Raw genomic sequence first — 10,115 nt, 5'->3', positions numbered from 1 at the left:
ATTGAAACGTGTGGTCCTCTTTTTTTTTTTTCTTCCTCACATTCTAAATTTTCAATGTTGCAGAATCGGAAAATTAATCTGATTTTAAACTTATAAAAAATGATCACACGTATAAAGAAGAAACTATACTCAACAACGTTACTTTACCTTGTTTTTTTTAATCAAGAACTTTATTGAACAAAGCACCCAACACAATTGAAGGGGCAATTTACCCAAACAACAACCAACTAATATTGTACAAACAAATAAAAGAATCAACTAAACACCCCACTTAATTACATCGAAGATTCCCTATAAAAAGTTGTTCTTGAAGAGAAAACTTCATATTTTTAACTATGTATAATCGGTAATGTACTATGTTTATAACATCATTTGCTATACAGTCATCTACCAAAGAATATCCATCAAAGATACACCTGTTTCGGTTCCTCCAAATACTCTAAGTAACAGCAGCCACAATCAAGTTTATAATAGAAGAGATAATGCCATGTCTATCACTAGCAATCCAAACAACCCAGCTTTTGAAATCACTAGGCCAAGCTTTAAACCCCATCCAAGCAAAGATGGAAGTAAGAATCATCTTAGAGAGGCAGCACTCAAAGAAGAGGTGAGTGTGACTCTCATTGTGATCGCCACAGACAGGACATAACAGGCAGTCCACCTTTATGTTAAACATGAGCATGTTATCCCTAGTGAGAAGATGAGAATTAACCACCTGCCAAAGAAGAAACCTGTGCTTAGGAATAGTAAGTTTACACCAAACTGCTTGATGATATCCCACCAACTGTTGATTTAAGGAGTTGTTGTAGAGCTTCGAAGCCTTAAACCTGCGTAGAACCCCAGCAGCAAGAACATCTGCCAAACTGAATTTTCCCCTTATATTGCATAACTTCCTCCAATACCAACTGCAATCAGGTTTCAGGTTGTAGTTCCAGAAATTAGAACCTTTCACATAGACAGAATTGATCCATTTGACCCATAGAATATCATGCTTCTCAGATATGGCCCATATATATTTAGCTAAAATAGCTCTATTCCAACTAGCACCATCTCTGAAACCGAGACCACCATAGGCCTTAGGGAGGCAAACCTTCTGCCAAGAAGCAATATGAATCTTGCTTCTATTCCCAGAAATTCCCCAAAGAAACCCACGACAAAGTTTCTCTACTTCCTTAACAATACTCTGAGGTAACACAAAGATACTCATCCAGTAATTACGAAGCCCAAATAAAACTGAGTGAATAAGTTGCATTCGGCCAGCAAAAGAAAGATGCCTGCTAGTCCAAGACTGAAGCCTCGATCTGATTTTTTGAAGAATAATGTCACAATCTTCATGTCTCCACTTAGTTGGACGCATAGGCACCCCAAGATACTTAAGCGGAAAAGATCCTTCAGGGAGCTGAATCTCTTGAGCGATATTCCTTCTCTCAGTAGCATTGACTCCTCCAAAGAAAATATGAGACTTACTAGCATTAATAGAGAGCCCTGTAGCAGCACTAAACTCCTCAAGAACCTCTTTGAAAACTCTAACAGCAGAACAAGTTCCCTTACAAAATAAAATCAAATCATCACCAAAGCACAGATTAAGAAGTTTAAGACTTTTACACATGGGGTGAAATCTGAATGTAGAATTGTGAGCTGCTAGTTGAAGGCTCTGAGTATGATACTCCATGATAAGCACAAACAAAAGAGGAGACATAGGATCACCCTGACGCAACCCTTTCTCACCCTTGAACCTGCCTTGAACTCTACCATTCATAAGCAAAGAGTGAGATGTGTTTTTCAAGCAAACCATAATCCATCCTATAAACTTCATAGGAAAACAAAATGCCTTTAATAGATCCTCAAGAAACTGCCAATCAACAGTATCATAAGCTTTACTTAAGTCTATCTTAATAGCACATTTAGGCGAAGTAGAGGTCCTCTCATAATTCTTGATAAGATCTTGGAATATCATAATGTTATGAGCAATGGATCTACCCCGAATAAAAGCTCCTTGGTTCGGCTGAATGAGATCAGGAAGAACTAAGGCCATACAAGAACACAAAAGCTTGGCAATGCATTTGTATAAAGTAGAACAGCAGGCTATAGGTCTATAGTCTATAGCTCGAGAGGGATTAGCAACTTTAGGGACCAAAGACAGAGTAGTTTCATGAAGCTCAATAGGAAAATTCCCAGTTTCAAAACACTGACTAACTGCTGTACAAACTTCACCCCCAATATCCTGCCATAACGCCTTGAAAAATCCTGAACCAAAGCCATCAGGCCCCGGGGACTTAGTGATGGGAATACCGAAAAGAGCATCTCGAATTTTCTTATGAGAGAAGGGTTTCAAAAGAACAAGTTGTTGATCAACCGAAAGCTTGGTACCCATCTCAATACAACGTAAATCAATCCAACCAGTAGCTGAACTCGGACTACCCAAATAGCTTCTAAAATGCTCCACAAAGTGAGAGATTACATCATGAAAATTATCTATCAATCTGCCTTGTTCAGTAATATAGGTTGCAATACCATTTTCAGCTCTGCGATTTTTCAAACAAGCATGCAAATATGAAGTATACATATCTCCCTTCCTTAACCAAGTAACTTTACTTCTTTGAGATAAGAAACTATGGTACAAATGTTCCTGAACAGAAAAAGCTTCAGCAGCTGCCTTCACAACCTCTTGAAAGCTGTAGTCTCGAGGGTGAGATTGACCTTGAAGTTGGGCTTCCTGGTAAGTCTCCTTAGCCTTCTGATAATTCAGACCAATATCACCAATGTTATCCCTGTTAAACTTTTTTAATTTGTGCTTCAGCCTCAATGTCTTCAAGTAGATAGCCCTTAAACCAGTCCCCTTGATAGGATTCCTCCAACTATTCATAACCACCTCTTTGAAGTCTTGATGGTCTGTCCAAAATTTATAGAAACGAAATAATTTGATACCCACATTCTCCATAGGCATGATAGAAACAACACAAGAACAATGATCTGAAACTACTTCCCACCTAAACACAGCTGTAGAATGAGGAAAAGTATCAAGCCAATCCTCATTCGTGAACACATGGTCAATTTTAGAGTAAATTCTAGCTGGGCCTTCTTGATTATTCGTCCAAGTAAAATAGGAACCAGTACTCTTAAGAGACTTAACATGAGTATCAGCAAGCCACTGGAGAGAGTCAGCCAACTCCATTGCAGAAACCGGTTTCCCTCCACACTTGTCCATACCAGAAAAGATTGCATTGAAATCCCCTAATATGATCCAAGCTTTGACAGGGAACGAAAGCCTTTGTAACCCTAGCCATAAACTCCTCCTTCCCTCTATCGTATTGAGCCCATAGACAAAAGTAACACAAAAAGCTTGCCTCTGACCAGCCAACTTAACCATACAATGAACATACTGATTAGTCTCCTCCATCATTGTAACCCTCACAAAAGTCTTCCTTCAAACAACCAAAATTCTGCCTTCAGTAACAGAACTAGAATAAAAATCCCAGTTAGGAAGCTTATGCTCCATGAACTCCATAACTTTATTCCCCTTCATTTTAGTTTCTAAAAAACCATCAACCCCTATTTTATTTCTACTACATAAATCTATGACTGGTGTTTGCTTATTTGAACTATTCAGTCCTCTCAAGTTCCAGCTCAAAATATTACAATTATCCATAAGAAGAAGTAGAGTCAGATATACCTTCTTTTCCACCGTTCACCTGCTCTTGAAGCACCTCAAACTTATTCAGCTGTTTTTGTCCTTGCCCAGTAGAAAGAGAACTTATCACTTCAACCAGCCCTTGTTTAGATAGAGCAGCTACTCGCTTTGGAGTTTGCCATTTTTTACTATCATTTGAACCCTTAGTTTCAGTGGTATTAGCCGAGGCCTTAAGCTTAACACCCTCCTAATTATTAACCTGTAGAACCTCTGCATCAGTAGAGTTAGTCAAAACTGTAGGCACCTCACCCTCAGGATCAATAGTGTCCTTATCCCTCCTCTCCTTTAACTCTACTTTAGACATAGCATCCTTTTTTACCCAGTGGGTTTTCATCTCCTTACGACAATCCACCATAGAATGACCATATCCAGAGCAAACCTTGCACTTAATAGGTAACCATTCATATTCCACCCCCTGTTCCATAATCTGTCCATTCTCATTAAGAAACTGTATACTTCTAGGAGGGCTATCGGTTATATCCATCTCCACAAGAACTCTAGCAAATTGAACTCTTGAGCGCTCCCTAGTAAAATTTTCAACCATAATCGGTTTACCAATCGTGCTCACAGGCGCACTAAGACATTTACTTCCCCAGTATTGAAGCCCTAAGTCATGTAGTCGAATCCACAGTGGAACTGAACGAATTAGACGAACTGCACTGAGATCAGCAATCCATGGTCGTATTATAACAGGTTTCCTATCAAATTGAAGTATACCATTTTCCAGAACATGATCTCTTGTAGCATCATCATTAAATTTTACCATGGACAACCCCATTGTCATTCTTGTAATTTGAGCAATCCCTAAATGACCCCAAACTCTCTTAATGAACCATTCAAAAATAGCCATTGGAAGATTAGCACCAAGAACCATACAAATTATTGCCGAACTCCAATTCGCAGATTGAATTTTGACCTCTTAAACATCAACCCTAGCAAATTTCCTTCCATCTTTAATCAAAGGTTTATCAAACTCAAGTTTCTGGTCAGAAAAGGAGAGTTTACTTGCCATGGACTACTACCATTGACGGTGAGCTGAAGTCTGGAAGTCCCCTTCGTCCACCTTTTCCGCCCAGCTAGCAGAGTTCGACACCGGAGTGGCCATCCTAACACCCCTAGTATCAACTTCCTGGGTTCCTCTTACTTCAATCATTCGATCCTCTTCAACAACGAGATTCAAACCCTCAAATCTATCCTCGTCGATGTTGTTCTTTGCACCAGCCACAGAGCCATCCACAACCAAAGCATCAGCAACAGAACTAATCAGATCCTTCTCATCCTGAACCAACAGGTTATCTTGCTCTCCTACATGAATCATAGGCTTACGAATCACTTTCTTCTTCTTCGCCATGGAAGAGAACAAATCGAGTCACAGTCTTTTTATGTTTTTTCTTCGTTTACTTACTTTACCTTATTGTTGACCCTCAAATTGGTCAACGACACTGAGTCAGATAAATGATAGAAAATAAGACGGAAATGAGATGAAGCCCAGACCAAAAGATAAACGACACAAACAATTTATAGTGGTTCGGCCCCAATCAAATGGTAATGACCAACGTCCACTTAGTGTTCTTATTAATGTAGAATTCCAAGAACAATGATCAATAAACTAGGGTTCACGAGTTTCACCGGATCTCAGATGAATACAATTGTGGTGGATAACCACACTCTCTTTCTCTCTTTGAATCTCTAAGCTCAAGCGTTCTAAAGCCAAAAGTCCAAAAAGAAGTCAAAAAGTCCAAAAGTCTCCCCTCTTGAGCCATTTCATTCTTATTTATAAGCTCAAGGAGTTTTACATGGGCCAACGGGCCTTAATTACATTTAATACAGACGTAACTAAATAATAATGAAAATTACAATTTATACATAATTACAAGATTGCATATCTGGAGGAAATAAATGAATATATGCGACCAGGCTGGTTGCCCATAATTATGATGCATGATCAGCCAATGCTCTTCTGGTTGATGGTCGAGCAAGATACACTCACTTAAAACTGTCATGTGCATCCCACGTGTAGATCAATCCTGCCACATCATCAGGTAGTCCATTTTTTGGTAAACATTTGCCCCCCAAGTTTATTTTACTGCGACCAGCATAAAGTAAACTTAAACGATCGACCCTTCACGTGACCAGTCAACGTCTTTTCGAAAAAGGTAATCAATCATGTCGTTGCAGTTTCCCAAAAAGCATTTTGACGGCTAACACATTTCCCCATGTTTCGAAAACTCATCCCCCGTCATTACCTTATTAACTATGCCTCAATCAATATAAATAATTCCTTATGTTCACTTTTTACTTTTTACTCTTCCTCTTTTCCTCAAGAACACTGAAGAACGAAGCACGAAGAACCCAGAAAACTCAGACAACTTTGGTGATCCAAGGAGTATCTGTCCAGCCGCTCGAATCAACGCTCGGGTCTTCACTTCAACATTTTGTTCAAGTAAGTTTCTTGAGCTTCTTTGTCTCTGATACGTCATGCAATAGTTATCCCTTGAGTTTTCTGATGTTTTGGTATCTGAGTTTCCGAATATTCTTGAAAAAATGATTCGGGGTAATTAGGCTTGTAGGTAGTAGTATGATAGGATAGGGAGAAAACACTAAATGAGGCTTAGGAATTAGTTTGGGAGTTAGGATTAATGACATAGGGCGCAAAATCAAAGTAAAAATTCGATTTTTAGGCACTCGGAAAAATCTGGGTTTTTCCCGCTCTTCCTCAGAGTCGAAAAGTTTTCCTTGAAAAAATTTTCACTTATGCTTTTTAATCTATTTTCCAAACTGCTTGCATGCTTTTTAGTGTTTACCTTAGAATGTTGCTGGTCGTATAAAAGCTTAACTTTTATACACGAGCAACGTTATCCCAACGTTTCCACTTCCTCTATCTATTGGCCGTAGATTCTCATCTCTCCTTCTCTGTTCGCAGATTTTCATGCACGACCCATGGGGAGGTGAGAGGCCGATTGATGATGACTTGCTCGCACTATTGTTCAAAGATCAAGAACAGTCATCGTTGCCATTCTCAAAAGTTCTTTTTTCTCAACACAACCCCACAAACAAACCTCCGACCAGCCCAACAAATATGGGCTGCGTACAGTCCATTGCTCAAAGAAAAAAGAAATCAGCCAAGCCTTCTACTAATCAGCCTGCCCCTCACACTGAGGCTCCTTCTACCAACCCCCAGCCTGTAAACACTTCACCACCAGAATCTCAACTTAAAGCCCGACCTCGCGATGTCCTTAGGCCGGAGGTCGAAGGGAATGTAGCGCCTCCTAGTAACATTACAACTAGAATGGTAGGCAGTTATCTCAAGAAGTATGGCCTTCCTGGGATAACCATCATCAAGCCTTCACCCAACCAGCAGGCAAACTTGCCCGGGGGCGCCTTTAGCGCCTGGTCGAGGTATCACATTGAGGCAGGGGCAACCTTGCCTTTGCATCCATTCTTCCAAGGGGTGGCCAATTATTTTGAGGTCGCCCCTTTTCAAATCACCCCTAACGGATATAGAGTACTCTCCACACTCTATATCCTTTATAATCACAAGAAGTGGCCCGTACCTACGCCACATGAGATCAACTACTTGTTCGATCTCAAATCTAACCCCAACCACAACAACACGGGGTTCTTCCATTTCTACCACCAGGAGTCTACTCGCACCTACCTGAGTGACATCACCCACAAGTCCAACGTGGGGAAGTACTTCCAGGAGTACTTTCTAACAGCAGACCTGGTCGCCAATAATCTGGCCTTCACTCAAGGAGGTAAATCTTTTATTCACTGGTCGTTTGATTTCTTTCAGCTTTTGCATACATTCTTTAGAACTTCGGTGCTGTTCAGGTCCATGGCATTGACCAAACCCCACTCCAGAAATGGAGATAAGAGCCGCAGCCTTGGCCAACATGACAAACATTGAAAAGAGTGTCAAAGAGCTGGTCACGGAGAACAACCTAAGGCTGGTCGATCTTCTTGCACCTCACCAGGATGTGAGGGAGTCAACAACAGGGAGTGCTACTGGGGGAGAAATTCTCGAGCAGCAATAGGATGTGTCACAACCCCCGAGGAGGCGGGCTACAGGAGTGACCATCAGAGAACCTTCCAGCACTCCGTGAGCAGCTGCTGTCCCTGCTCAACATGGAAAGGGCAAGCAGAAGCTTCCTGACCACCCCGAGCCCATACTTGAGTCCTCGGATGAGAACGGTACTGACTTCTCACTCTTAGACAGTTTGCCCATTTCCAGTCATTTATTTGACGGGGGCGGCAACTTTAAATACGCGACTAGTTTAAATTCAGACTTCTTCAAGGCAGAGAGTGAGTGTAGCAGTAGTACTATAGATAATGTATCGACTAGTAATAAGGGCTCGGGTATATTACTTAGAATTTTCCTTACTCTTATTTCCTTGCTTTAGTAAGTACCTCCATTTATATTGCATGATTGTTTGTTTCTATTTAGCAGTCATGTCTGCCAAAGACCCATTCAACATGTACAACCTGCCCATGACCACTGCTCCCACGAGCAAGAAGAAGGGGAGTAGGCAGCATCCTAGGGAAAGCAGTAGCAATCCCTCAACGAAAAGGCTCAGACCGAGGATCCTCCAATACATGTTCCCTCCAAGGAAACAACACCTCCTCCAGCTCCCGTCGACCAGACTTCTCCACCAGCACACATCGACCAGACTCCTCCCTCAGCTCCCACCGACCAGACTCTTCCTAGTCAGACAGGAGATACCTAAGGGGAGGCCCTCATGAACATAGCTTTCAGCTCGGCCAAAGATAAGCTTACGAAGCTATCAAGGCACCGACGCAGCCAAGAAGCGATCAACAACACTGACTCCCTGAAAGTCGACCAGATCTTCAGCCATGCGTTGAACGAAGTACTCGGCGTAAGTTTCCATTCTTGTTGTGCTTTATTTGTTTACTTTATCATTTTATTTCCACTAACTTTATCTTTTTTTCGATCGCAGGGAGTTTTAACTATGAGCACTGGCTGGCGCCGCGCAGAGGCAATGGCTGCTGAGTATGAGGAGAGGCTTGGCGAGCAGCCCAAAAAGGCTAAGGCTAAACACATCGAGCAGCTCAAGGCGGCTGAGGAGAAAAATGTCGAACTACTGAAGAAGAATACCAAGCTAGCTGAGGAGTTGAAGCAATATAAGGATCCCTGGCCAAAGTAACCGAATCCAAAGAGAGGTACAAGGAGGCGTCATTGTTGAACTACAAAGAGGCCTCCAAACTCCGAGACAAGTTGGTTATCATTAGGAAAGAAACTGCTGAGTTGGAGGAGCGAGTTAAATCACTCGAAGAAACCAACGCCAGTGACTTGGAGAGGTTTAAGGGAGCCACATTTAAATGCTTTTACATGTTCTGGAAAAACAACCGCAAAGCAAATTTTGACTATCTACCAGAGCGTATGAAGCAGTTTGAGCTGACCAGATGTATTTCTCGCCTTGAAGAGGAGGAGAAAGTTCAGGTATCCCCTAAAATCTCTTTGGCGACGGGCATCGACGGCGTCGACGAGGAAGCTGGGGCCTCCATCAACCAGCAACCTCAACAAGACCTTTCGGCTACTCCATAATTTTAATTATTTTTATTTTAATTTGTAACTTGTGACACACGAACCACGGTTCATGATGCCAAGACAATATTTTGCTGCGCGGGCAACTTTTCCTTTTAATTAAAATTTACACCCGAGCAGTAACTGCTCGCAGTGTAAAACAATTTACTTTTGATATTATAATATTTACAATTTACTATAACATCTTGTTCGCATGAAAAAACTTAGCATAACACTTTGCTTTGATTTAACAAAATTTAAACAAAATTTTGAAAAATACTCTAAGTATCGTACTATGTTTTCCCTTCTTTTGCTTGTGTGTTTACATATACTTGTTGATATGCTTCACTTACTTAGTACCTTGTATGCCCCCCAAGTGATTGAGGAGCTTAAGGTCATCGATCACTTGCATTGACCAAGACCTGTTCGAACATTTCTGCTCGTAATAAATACATATAAAAATATAGCAAAATAACACACGTAATGAGCAAATACTTGTAATAAATACAATAATTGGCAAGAATAATTGGCTGGGCACAGTTCCTTTTATTTCTCGTAATAAATGGACAATCGTGTCTATACGAGTGATCAGAATTTTGATCTTATACTTATAAGCGATTAGTCATATGACTGACTAACCCTTGTTCGTAAACTTGTAAGAAGTAAAATTAATACAAGCCAATTCTTTAAGAAGAAATGTTTAGTGATAATGCGTACACAGGTGTTCTCCATTCCAATAGCGAGGAATGAGATCTCCATTTAAGCGAGCAAGTTTATAAGTGTCTGGTTGAAGGACTTCTTCGATTTTGTATGGACCTTCCCAATTAGGTCCAAGTACTCCAGCAGTTTGATCGCGGGTGTTAAGAAAAACTCTTCTAA

The sequence above is a fragment of the Humulus lupulus genome, chromosome X, assembly GCF_963169125.1.
Source record: "Humulus lupulus chromosome X, drHumLupu1.1, whole genome shotgun sequence".
NCBI lineage: Eukaryota > Viridiplantae > Streptophyta > Magnoliopsida > Rosales > Cannabaceae > Humulus > Humulus lupulus.
This window is presented reverse-complemented; position numbering follows the sequence as displayed.